The following is a 12,362-nucleotide window of genomic DNA, read 5'->3' as shown; positions in this document are numbered from 1 at the left end:
GGGCTCCCTTGCTTTGCTGCACTTTGAGATCTGTTTGCTCCCAGCGTTGTGAAATTCCCCTGGTTTGTTCATGGAAAGCTCAGGCTGGTGACATCTGCCAGGGAATCTGACTTTTCTCTTCCTAGAAGACTGGGGCTGTTGTTGAGGAATAGGTTTCTTCCTTTTTCTTTTTTAAAGTAGGCGTGTATGTGAAAGGAGCCAAGTGGATTCTGTAACCCATGAGCACTCTGTGGGCACCTACTTGTGCCCCGTCAGAAAAACATACTTGGGGCACTGTCAGTCTGTAATGGGGTGAACAGAGATGGATGTGGCCCTGGGAGAGATGTGGGGTGTGGGCACAGTTGGTGAAACCTTGGGCTTACGCAGAGGGCACCTCCCAGTTTTGCCAGAGCCTGCCTCCTCTCCAGCCAGTCTTGCATAGGATGATGTAACTCTTGGATGGCCAGGTTTCCCAGCATACCTGTAGCTTCCGTCCAGGAAAGAAGGCACCACAGAGCCTGGAAGGCTTAGAAGATTGTACAAGCAACCTCCTCAGGGAGAGTGGTTAGGACAATTAGTCAACTTAAAGATTGATAGCCCTGGCTGGTTGGCTCAGTGTATTGAACACCTGCCTGCAAACGGAAAGTTCTCCAGTTTGATCCCCAGTCAGGGCACATGCCTGGGTTGAGGGGACAAGTCCCCAGTGGGGGCCTGTGAGAAGCAACCAATCAGTGTACCTCTTGTACACTGATGTTTCTTCCTTTCTCTTTTTCCCTCCCTCTCTCTATAAAAGAAATAAAATCTTTTAAAAATATGTTAGGAACATGGATCCAGTCCCTTGGCTCAACCCCTCTTTTGGGACTCAACCTTTTGCACAAAAGTGGGTAAGATGGGCGCTGGCCCTGCCACGGTGGGGAGCCTTGGGTGCTGGAACTGTGGCGACCAGGACCACCATCACCACTAGGAGTGATCAGCCCTGCAGTGCGTGTTGGACTTAATGAGGCACCTGCCTCCCCAGCAAATCGAGAAAACCTCAGCGGCCTGATGGACCTGGTCCCCGGGCAATGTGAAGATCTGTCTTCTGTAGACCAGCCATTGAAAATTGCCAGAGACAAGGTGGTGGGAAAGCATTACCTTTTGTGTGACTACAAATAGACGGGGACTCCTACAGGTTACCATGGAGGAAGAAGCACGACCCTCCCGTGAAAGATGGGGTCATGCCTTCTGTTCAGCTGAGAAAACTGGAAGTAGAAGCCAACCATGCCTTTGACCAAGATCCAGACCTGTATTTTGAGGGCGGTGTCTCATCATCTACCTCTGGGACATGCGTCACGGCTCTGTTGGAGTGATCCTTGTAAAGAAGGCTGGAGACGGATAAGAGAAGGTCAAAGGCTGCTGGGACTGCGTCCATCCATGTGGTGGGAGTGCAGCAGCAATCCCACAGTCGCAGCGTTTGGTATAAGCTGACCTCCACAGTGATGCTGTGGCTGCAAACCAACAGATCCGGCTCTGGCACCCTGAACCTCAGAGGCAGCCTAACCAAACATATGGAGAGAGTGAAGCTGAGGAACTGCTCCCCACACACAGCCAATATTTGCACTCACCTGGTTGAGGGCATGGAAAACAAAATCAGAGGTATGCCGCATGCGATCTGCTTTGGAAAAACAAAGGGCATCGTCAGTGGGCTGAGGTCTGTGCAGACTCTTGCAGACAAATCAGAACAAGAAGCTCTTAAGGACGACCTGGTAGAGGCATTACAAAGAAAGCAACAAGGTTAAACCTTGTCTTCTCACTAACTGGACATGCCATGCACTTGTTAGATTCCCTCTTTAGAAAACTCATTTTCTGCCCGCTTCCCTTGTTCCCTTCCTTCCCCAACAGGTCACACAACAACTTGTATCCCCAACCTGCACAGTGCAGTCACACCCGGTGAGCAACACTGCTAAACACCCATCTGCATCTCCAGGGGTTGCTTTCCACCACATTTTGCTGTCAGACTTGATGTTTCCACAGAGACCAAGTGTGTGTATTGTTTGCTCCAGCCCCCTACCCCTGCCCCACCACGCATTTGTTGGCATAAAATATACTGTCTACTTCCTCATTCCCACCTTCTTGTTACAGGGTGGAAGAAAAACTGGAAATCTGATTCCACATGTTTGGGAGTTGCTTAGGGGTGAAGGAGGGGCAGAGGGCAGCTCTGGGAGCAGGGAGAAGTGGCCCTCAGTGTCGTCCGTCCCGTGCAGAATGACCCCAGTCCCACAGAGACCAGGTTGTAGGGACTTGGGGGTGGGGCCTGCTGGCAGTTCTCTTCTGGTGAGGGGCTTTTCTGTCAATTTCTATGGAATGCAAAGGGAGTTGTTTTGTTTTATAAAGCTTTAAAAAATTTACATCTTATCTTTGAGCTTCCATACTTTAAAAAAAGGGGAAAATAACAAAAAAGAAAAAGAAACTGGGACACAATTTAAAATTTTAAAAGGTGGGTACAATGGTCAGGGAGTGGGAAAAGAGTTTCTAGGTACTCCCTGATAATGGTGTTCCCACAGGCTGTGTGGCACCAAAGCCTGTTGCTAAATGTGACTCAGGTGAGATTGAGAGAATACAAGCATGTAACAGTTGGTAGACTGTGAAAGGTGGAATATTTAAGCAGGCTCTATGTTGAGAATTTGTGTCTCTTTTACCTAATATTTTATGGGAATGGATATTATGTCCTACTGGGGAACACTTCCCCTACCTGTATCATAAAATCAAGATGTGTTGATAAAGTCCTATCAGGAGCTACAGTTAGAAATATGAGGGTTGATGGAATCCGGGGAAGAGTTAATAGGAGAACTGATAGGGCTGAGCAGGCTTGGTGTGAATTACCTGATTGTGTTAGGGGGGTGGACATTGTACCCCACTGGGAAGCATTTCCCTACCCAGTCTCGTAAAACAGGTGTGTAAATCTGCCCTTCGAGCCGCCTGAATCAGACATGCTAAATGGGGACCCGTGTGGGTACCCCCACCCATGCAGTGTGGAACAGAAGCTGACGTGCAGGTAGGGGCAGGTCTCTGTGTGGTAGTCCATGTGGAGAGTGGACTGGGCATTGTGACAGCATCCCGTGAGCACCGGCTTGTAACCAGAGAATTTGGACAAGAGAATTTCCATTTCTGGGCATTTACTACCTTGTTAGCAGACATAAATCAAAGCTACTCAATTATGACTGAAGGACATAAAATGACCCTGAAACCTGAAGTACCCACAGTGTCTTGCGTGATGTCAGAGATGCTCTAATGGATATTGAAAACCCCAAGAGTAAGGTAATTAAATGGAAATGATTTATACAAGATCATGCTGCCTCGGGGTAGCAAGGAGATACAAGCAGGAAGCCTCTTTTCCCTAGGGCTGACTTCTAAACCGAGGAGCTGCTGGATTCTGTTGTCACTCAGACAGTGCCCTATAAATAGCTCTTGCCTGGTCAACAAAAGAGCTGCTTGGCAGTTCCAAGGTGAACGGACAACATCCTGTTCGGGAGCCTACCACTCTGATCAGAGAAGGTAAAAACAGACCAGCCCAATGAGTGGAATAGCATGCTGTTTTTCCAGGAATGACAGAAGAATTGAACAGCAGTAAAAGCCCCGTTGTTTGGGTTTTCATTCAATCAGAGGCAATGGCCAATGGCCTGGCCATCTGGTCAGGCATGAGGGCAATGGAAACCTGGCCTATCAGAGGAATTCCTGTGCAGGCATGGTGTTGTCCTGGAAATCTCAGTGGGAATTTGGGGGTGCATTAAAGTAGGATATGTTATGCCTGTCTGAAGTTTCCCCTTCCAAGTTCAGAAGGTGCCTGGAACCACCAAGCAGACCTTTTGGTATACTCACTTGAGGGGGCTACCTCAGCCCGTGACGTGAGTTGACCCGGGGGGCTGCAGCAGTACAGACATGGTTTGAATCTAGACATAATCCTCTTGCACCCAGCAAGGCACAAAAATGCCAACAGGGACTGTTCTGTCTCTCAGCGAGACCGCACATGGCTCTGGAAAAGATTCCCCCTGGGAAGTGATTACATTGGACTGGTGCCAGCAGCCACTTGGCACTATCAACAGGTCCTAACAGGAACAGATGTGTAACTTCACACTGCGTTTTGCATACCCGGTGACAAGTACAAACACTCAAAATACTATTAAGAATTGGGATGGAAAATACCGTATCCATCTGTACCATCAGGTTACAGTTCTTCAGACCAAGGGACACACTTCACAGCTGATAATGTCCCATGATGGACAGAGCGGTGTCCTCCTTAGTACGAATTTGATAGGAAATTGAAAAGAGCAGTTAAAATACTGGATGTCTAAAACAGCAGGAAAGGAGTGTAAGACATGAACGGCTGACTTACATGCTTTCTTGAGTGTGTGCTCACACTCAACCTGAGGAGGGCTTAGAGTTCTAGGGAAGGGGTGTGGGGGAGGAGGCCGTTGTGACTCAAGTTCTTCCCTACAGCACCGCAACATGTTTTCTTACCTGACACAGTGGTCCCAGCACCTGCGCTGCCACCGCAGGTGCCCGAAGCAGAGAGGATCTTAGGCAAGAAACTTAACTGTATACTGTTAAGCCTTTGTGTCAGAATTCCTAAGAGATGATGGGACAGATTGTGCCTTCACTCCACCAGGTAGAGTTGGGACTGACAGTGGATGCTGGTGTGCTGTCTAGTGGTCCTGATAGCCCATGAGTTCTGCACTTGGAGCTTCACCCTGTCTGAGTGAGAGTGGCTGGAGGGGAGGCACTGGCCAAACCGATGTTGCTGCCTGCAATCTGGACCAGCACGGCAGCCAAACCTAGCATCCCTTCCAAGGGTGGAAAAGTCAGGGTAAGAAAAATGACAAATGGAGAGAAGTAGCAATAATAGTAGAGGACAAGAGATGAATAACTGGGTTATGCAGCAAGGGAAATCCAACATTTGTTTATTTTTTATTAATACCTGAAGAGAGGCTCAGCAAGAAATGACACTTAGTCTGAGAGGATGAAGCCTTGTGTTTGCTGAGAGTGTCCACACTGTTGGAACCTGACAGGTTTGAGCGGCAGCCTGCAAACCTGAATGACATCACGCTGGGAGATGTTTGCATGTGATAAGATGATGGACTGGATAGTTACTCATGATTGAATGAGATTCTAGTAATGGGCCAGTATCTTTTTTTTTAAAGATTTTATTTATTTATTTATTTTTAGAGATGGGAAGGGAGGGAGAAAGAGAGAGAGAAACATCAATGTGTGGTTGCCTCTCATGTGGCCCCCAGTGGGGACCTGGCCCGCAACTCAGTCATGTGCCCTGACTGGGAATCGAACCTGCGACCCTTTGGTTTGCTGCCCACGCTCAATCCACTGAGCTACGCCAGCCAGGGCGGCCAGTACCTCTTGATTTAAATGATTTGCTGTGAGTGATCCTAGTTCAAAGACCAGAGTGTGGATTGCGATATTGTGATTTATACGAAGATATTTGGACTTCATAGTTCCTGGTGTCACAGCTCCCTAAACCCTTGGAATTTCCTAAGTGTATCTTGTTAGGTTAATAATGTGGCTTTTGGAAACACTTAAGAAGGGAGGCTGGTTGCCACTGGAGCCATCACAGGAGAGGGGCTGGACGTTGAATCAATCACCAATTCCCAATGCCGATCATAACTCCAGTGAAGCCTTCATAAGAACCCAGAACGGCGGTCCTAGCTGGTATGGCTCCTTTGGAGCATCATCCTGTAAACAAAGGTTGTGGGTTCGATCCCCTGGTTGGAGTACATACTGGAGGAAACCAATCAATGTTTGTTTTTTCTCTTTCAATATAATGAAAAAAATGTCCTTGGGTGGGGACTGGAAAACAAAACAAAACAAAACAAAACAACAAACCCAGAAGGGCAGCATGCCTGTCTTTGCGGAGAGCTTCCACATTGGCAAAGACATGGGAACGTGGGGGGAGTGGATAGAGGCTCCCTTCCTTTCCTGGTGCCTCTCCTATGTATCTCTTCTATCTGGCAGTTCCTGAGTCATATTCTTTTATAATAAACCTGTAATCTAGTAAGATTTAAAAAAAATTATTGATCTTAGACAGAGACTTCAATTTGTTGTTCCACTTACTTATGCATTCATTGGTTGATTCTTGTATGTGCCCTCACTGGGATCAAAGCTGCAGCCTTCGTGTATTGGGATGATGCTCTCATCAGCTGAGCTACCCAGTCAGGGAGACATGTTTCTCTGAGTGCTGTGAGCCTTTTCAGCAAATGAACCAAATCCAAGGAGTGGGTAATGGTAATCTCATTTATAGCTAGCTGGTCAGAAGCACCTGGGCTTGCGGCTAACCTCTGAAGTGCTGGGGAGTGGGGTCAATCTTGTAAGACTGAGCCCTTAACCTGTGGAATCTGGTGCTGTTTTCAGGTAGTGTCAGAATTGAATTCTTGGATACCCTGCTGGCATCTGAGAACTGCTTACCAGTGGGGGACCCCACCTATGTTGTAAAGGGATCCAGGAACCCCAATTCAAATACTGTATATCGCAGTTTTCATTAGTGTTTGTATATTTAATATGTGGCCCAAAACAACTCGCCTTCTTCCACTGTGGCCCAGAGATACCAAAAGTTGGACACCCCTGCCTCTAGCTAAAGGACATCTCTTTGCTCCTGTCCCCCCATCCCTGTGCCCTGGCAGTTAGTTACTCTCCTTGAAGGGGAGGAGGGGCACTCTCAGGGGAGCATCAAGATGAGTTCTAGCTAAAGGCCTACTCAGCTAGGGTGCTCCAGTAACCCATGTCTCTGATGCAGCAGCCTGGGCTCCTCTTCTCCCTGCACCCCTCACTCTCTCCTTAGGAGCCCAGCCAGTACCGCAGGAGTGAGAAGGGGCGAGGCCACCAATCAGTTTTAGTTGGACCAACTCCTGACCTATAGCTTCCTGTGCTCAGGCTCCCATATGGCCTCATTCTACCACATCTAGATCCAGCTGAGCCAATTCCTGGCCCACCCTACCTGATGGGCAACTGTGAACACCCTGGCGAGGGGCATGGGAATGTGGAACCCTAGGCTGGGGGACTCTGCCAGCGGGCCACTGTCAAATTGCTGCTGCTGTGCTGCTGCTGTTTCCCGCTGGTGCCTGGTATAAGCACCTGGTGAATCCTGGCTACCACACAGTGGGCCACGGGGCTCACCCTACATGTGGTACAGAGCAACACTTCCAGGCCCCTTGCTTGGACACCCTAGGCCTGCGTGTGCACACCCAGGGGCCATCTGCCAGAGATACCTTGTACCCCAGGCTGCTGCCAGCCAAGCTCTTCTGCCTCCTGTAGGGGTTCAGGAACCATGGGAGATGCGACGTGCGCCTCCTCCTTAATCCAGGGCCATGCTGAGGCTCAGCCCCTGCCCTTGGCGCTCCCAAGCCTGGCTGAGAAATAGTAGCTTTGGCCTCCTGGGCATTCGGCTCAGCCCAGACTGTGCCTTTTGGCCAGTAAAACCTGCCTGATTCCTGCGCCTCATTCGTGACCCTGTTCCTCCGTGATATATACTTTAACATCAAGTTTTGTGGTACAAACAGCCACGCCCCCATCCCACAAATATCAGGAGCCATCTATCTGTTCAACACCCTCCTCTCTGGTGCCTTCATCTGTACATCCAAGAGGGACAGAAAGGGAGAAGGGCAGAGGCAGAAACACTGCCTGGACCTGGGTTCCCTTCTCCTTTCTCTGCCAATGCTGCCCCCTCCTGCTTAGGGGGTGGGGGGCATCAGACCAGGTCCTGGGTCCCCCATGAAGGGAAGATTCTCCCCCAGGGGAGGGGTAAATCAGAGCCTGGGTCCTGCTGTCATTCCCCAAGGTGTAGAGGAAAGCAGGAGCTCACACCTCATCGAGCCAGAGCCTCCACCTCAGCTTCCCGGGAGCTCCACAGGGTGCTCCCTCACTATGCCTCCTGGCCAGGTTGGGGAGATTGTCTGCCTCAATGGGGTGGGATTGTTACAGAACAAACAAGGGGGACCTGGGACGATAATACTATTATTGAAAGAAGCCCCCGGGTCTGTTATGTTCGCCGCCCAAGGGAAGATGTCTGTCAATGCCAGAGATTAGTGAAAAGGAAAGGAAATGTTTATTTAATGCTATACAAACTTAAAGTAGTGACCTAATGTCTTTATCAAAAATCCTAAAGTCCCTTAAAACACCCACAAACAGATACAGTCCTTCCTTCCTTCCCCCTTTGCCCAGTCCAGAGTACTGTATCTCAGGAAAGGAAATAGAAGTCCATGGCTCAGGCAGTTCTCTGGTTATTCCCAGTTAGTACTCCATCTCAACTGGGAGACCTCCCTGGGTTTCCGACACCCTCAGCTGAGTCGCCGGGATCTCTGCTAAAACCAGGTGGTGGTTCCCCCTTCTAAAGCTGTGGGGGTCCCCACTCTGGCAAAGGCATGTGGTCCTCTTTCCCAGGGCCACGGGAGTCTCTACTCTGTCAAGGCCGCGTGGTTCTCTTTCCAATGGCTGTGATCTTCTCTGCACTTCCACGGCCGCATGGTTCTCCCCTCAATGGCTGCCGTGTCTGGGTTTAAATCCCCGCACCAATCTTCTTCTGCAGCCCCATTTCCAACTCCTCCTACACTCGGCTTCACATGCCAGAACTCATATCCTTCCAGCTTTACTGGACTGCCATCATGAGTCTGGGCAGGTGTGGCCCCATGTCATGGAGCCAATCTTTTCCGAGCTCCCGTGCAGACGCTGTACCTCGGGGGACCTGCCCCCCAGTCACATCTTCGTGGGGTAGTTACTTCCATTCCCCTGGCCTTGAGCATGGCCATAGCTATTTAGCATATATAAGTGACCAGCCAAAGGCTATAGGTATGCTAAATGACCATGCCATGGATTAGCTACAAAGCTGCCCTGCATGTTCTTGCTCTGTGTGCCCCTTCCCCCAACTCACACCTGTGGGGAAGGGGTGGAGACATCTTAAAATCTCCTGGACACCTTGAGTTCTGGACCCCATTTCAAATGCCTATTTGGGGTCCCCCCCCTCGCTGCACCTTGTAACAGGACCTCAAGACATGGCAGCCCACCAAACATTCTCCTCATCTCCCAGGGATCTCCTAGGAACCCCTCTCTCTCCTCAGCTTATGGAAAGGAAGTGGGAATCCTGGCCCCTTCTTCACAGCCGTGCTCTTCCTCTAGGTAGGTAGAGCCCTCCAGCTGAGTCTCCTTGCCTCCTCAGGGACCCTCCACCTCTTATCCCCCTCTGCTATTCCAGCTATTGGCTCCAGCACCCCCCCACCATGTAATATGAGGTACCCTCCCTCCACCTGGGCCCCCTTCCAGCTCCTCTCTTAAAAGTATCTGGACCCTTCCACCCTTGTGCTTCCTCTTCAACTCTTCAGTATGGGCTCAGGCTCCCACAACTGTCCTGGACCCTCAAAGCACCTGGGTACTGTGATCTGAGGCTGTCTGCCCCTGGAGTCCTTTCTCGGCCATGTGCCCAGGTCTCCCCTTAGGACACCCAGCAAGGGCTGGAGGAGGGGTGGTCCCATGTCTGTCTTGTTTTGGGATGTCCATATGGAACCAGCCTCCACACTGCCCCCATGGCCCCTGGAAGTCCTCATTTCTCCTCACTGGCAATTCCTTCTCATCTCCTGGCTGCATCCTCTGCACCTGGTCCCCTAATGTGGGTACTCATTTTTATTCCATTCTCTCAGTTCTTACCCTGAATTTATTTACCCTGAATCCACCCAGGTTGATGATTTTTTTTTTGCCCCAGGATCTGCACTGGCAGAAGGGGTGGACCCAGACCCCTTAGGTCCTTTCTACCCCACTGAGCCCACTCCTACCCTCACTCTTCCTCAAACCTGACCTTTCAAACCATAGGTTTTCTTGTTACACCCAGTACACACTAAAATGGCTCCCTGTCTCTCACTCGCATTGTCCTTCCTCACAGCCTGCAAACACTCTGGGCAGGTTCCAGCACTATGGTCCACCCCGAAAGACTCCTGGGCTCCAGCTGGGATTAAATGTCCCTCCTTGGGGCTGCCCCAAACCCTGGGCTTGCCAAGGTACAGAAATCCCTGTTTCCATGGGTCTCAGAGATGTTTCCCCAGTCCTCGCCAGCGTTTGGCACCAAGTGGTCAGCAAATATTTGGTCACAAGTGTTGGAACTCCTGGTGAAAGGCCAGATTTCATGTTGCCTGAGGTACCCCAGTCCAGGAGGTTGGTGCTAGGTCCAAGGTGAGGAAGCATAGGTGATTAGGGGCTCGGCTTCTTCGCCTAGCACCGTCGTAGCACCCCTACATCTTGTATTGCAAACAGCCCTAGGGCGCCGACCTCACTCCATTCCCCACTCTGTAGGGCTGGACCGAGTTGGAGCCGGAAGGATGGGGCCTGGGGCAGCCCTTTGGGCAATGCAATCCCACCCAGAGCCAGCAGGTGGCAGTGCGGGGCTGCGCCTCTGGACTCAGCCCCGCTCCACGCCTCCGGCAATGGGTGGGACTGGGGTGTGTCGCAGGCGGGGCCAGAGTGAGGTGGGCGGGGCACGGCCGACCAGACGCCCCCCGGGGGTTTCCCGCGTCTTCTCCCTTTTTGGTACTCGAGGTTCTCCTCTTCTCTTTCTCTCTCTCTTCTGGGTCTCCTCCTGATCTCTTCCAGCCACCGCGGTCCCGCTTGCTCCAATTTCGGGCTCAGAAGAGAGGCTTGGTGTCGTCTGAGGGAGGAGCCATAAGCCTGAGGTCCTGGTTATCCTGTGGGACCATTAAAGCCCATTAGGGAGGGAGGCAGCGCCGGCCGAGGAAGCTCTGGGCCGTTACCCGGACGTCGGACCAATGGCTGGTTACGAACACATCCTCTGAGACCAGGCCTCGGCCCACTGCTACACCCTAAGTCTCCGCCCAGGCCCAGGCCCCGCCCACTGCTGGGGTATTGCTGCTGGGAGCTGGGCTCAGAGCTCAGGAAAGCCCCCTCCTTACCCAAGATGGACCCTCTGACTCCCCAAGGGAAGGGAGCCCCGAAAGGTCTGCCTAGCCTAGCAAGGTGACAGGAGTGGGTGAAGCCGTGGGGATCACCCAGACCACCGCTGACCTGACTTCCTTCCCGCCTGTTGCCCGCCTCACTACCTATCTCCCCTACCCCCCTTCTCCAGCGACCACAAACAACTCGCAGCCCCTGGACCCCTTTCCCTTTCACAAGTCCATAATTCTGGCCCTCTGCCTTTGTCTCTTTTTATAAGTCTCTCACCTCCATCACAGAGCCGGAGGCCCGAGGCTGGAGGAAGCGCTGGAAAGTTTGTTTTGGAGAGCTGCTGGTCGCGCTTCCTCACCGCTGTTACTAAAGGCCCTACACACTGACCCTGCCCCTTCTCACTCATGTCTGTTCCCCCTTTGGAATTTTTACCTGTAGTTCTTCCCGGGCCTTTGTTTGTTGTCGGTATCCACTTCCTTTGTTGCCCACCCCCTTTTGTTTTTCTATTACCTTCCCTGGTATTTCCTGGGCCTTGGGGCCTCCTTTGTTATTCTGAGGTGCAGTGTTTGTGCCTGGCCCCAGGCTGTGGCCACGTGCCCTTTTAGCCCTCCTTCCAGCTGTGTTGCTCCCATGGGTCTTCACTCACAGGCTGAGTCCTTTGCTATGGAACACAAAAGGGCCTAAGGCAGATCCGGAGGAGTGAGGAAGTCTGCAAGCATTCTGACCCAGGGAACCCGGGCACCTAACTTGTCTGGTGGTCTCCCACTCAGCCCCTTCCCTCAGCTCTGGGTGATCCCAAAGCTACAGACTGGCAGGCCTTGGGTAGTCCTCGTTCTGGGGTAACCCTTTGGGCTGGTATATAGTGGACCTCACTGTCCACACCCATCCTTACTGCCCAGTTGAGTCCAGGGAAGCCAGTCACAGGGCAGACTGGCAGCCTCTGGACCGGCAAACGGACAGATGGAGATGGGCAGCCAGATCAGAGCCTATGGCAGCATCAGCCAGGAACTCGGAGGTATGGGTGGGGACTAACCATACAGCTTTGGCCTAAGTGGCTTTTAGGGGCAGCAGCTGGGGTACGGACACCCAAGGGGCTTCCGCCCTGGGCGGGCCCTGTGCTTGGGTGAGGGCTGGGAGCCCAGGCTGAGTGCACTGGAGAGAGAAGTAGCAGCAAGGACTGGGCCTGAGCAGAGCCTGCTCCTACCCTCATGGGGAACTGTTTGGGCTGGCTGTGCCTGACTCCGGGGGACCAGGTATGTGCTGGGGATGGGTATGTTGAGGGGGACCATGCAGCCCCTCCGGGTTTTTTTTTCTGTCTGCAGCTGTGAAGAGCGTGGACTTGGAATCTCACAGTCCTGGGCCCAAGAGGAGCTGGGGAACCTGGCCTGGGTCTTTTCCTTCTCCACACTAAGTCCCCTGGTCTGTAAAATGGCCTGAGCCTCGGGTTATTACAAGTAAAA

The 12,362-nt window shown here is 51.8% G+C and overlaps 1 pseudogene; it reads left to right on the top strand.

Annotated features, from left to right (window-relative positions):
* Positions 1–749: 749 nt before the first annotated feature.
* LOC114510150 lies at positions 750–2,123 on the top strand (annotated as a pseudogene).
* The last annotated feature ends 10,239 nt before the right edge of the window (positions 2,124–12,362 follow it).

This window comes from Phyllostomus discolor, chromosome 3 (genome assembly GCF_004126475.2).
Source record: "Phyllostomus discolor isolate MPI-MPIP mPhyDis1 chromosome 3, mPhyDis1.pri.v3, whole genome shotgun sequence".
In the NCBI taxonomy this organism is placed as follows: domain Eukaryota; kingdom Metazoa; phylum Chordata; class Mammalia; order Chiroptera; family Phyllostomidae; genus Phyllostomus; species Phyllostomus discolor.
Note: the sequence above shows the minus strand (reverse complement) of the source record. Positions and strands in the feature narration are given on the sequence as shown.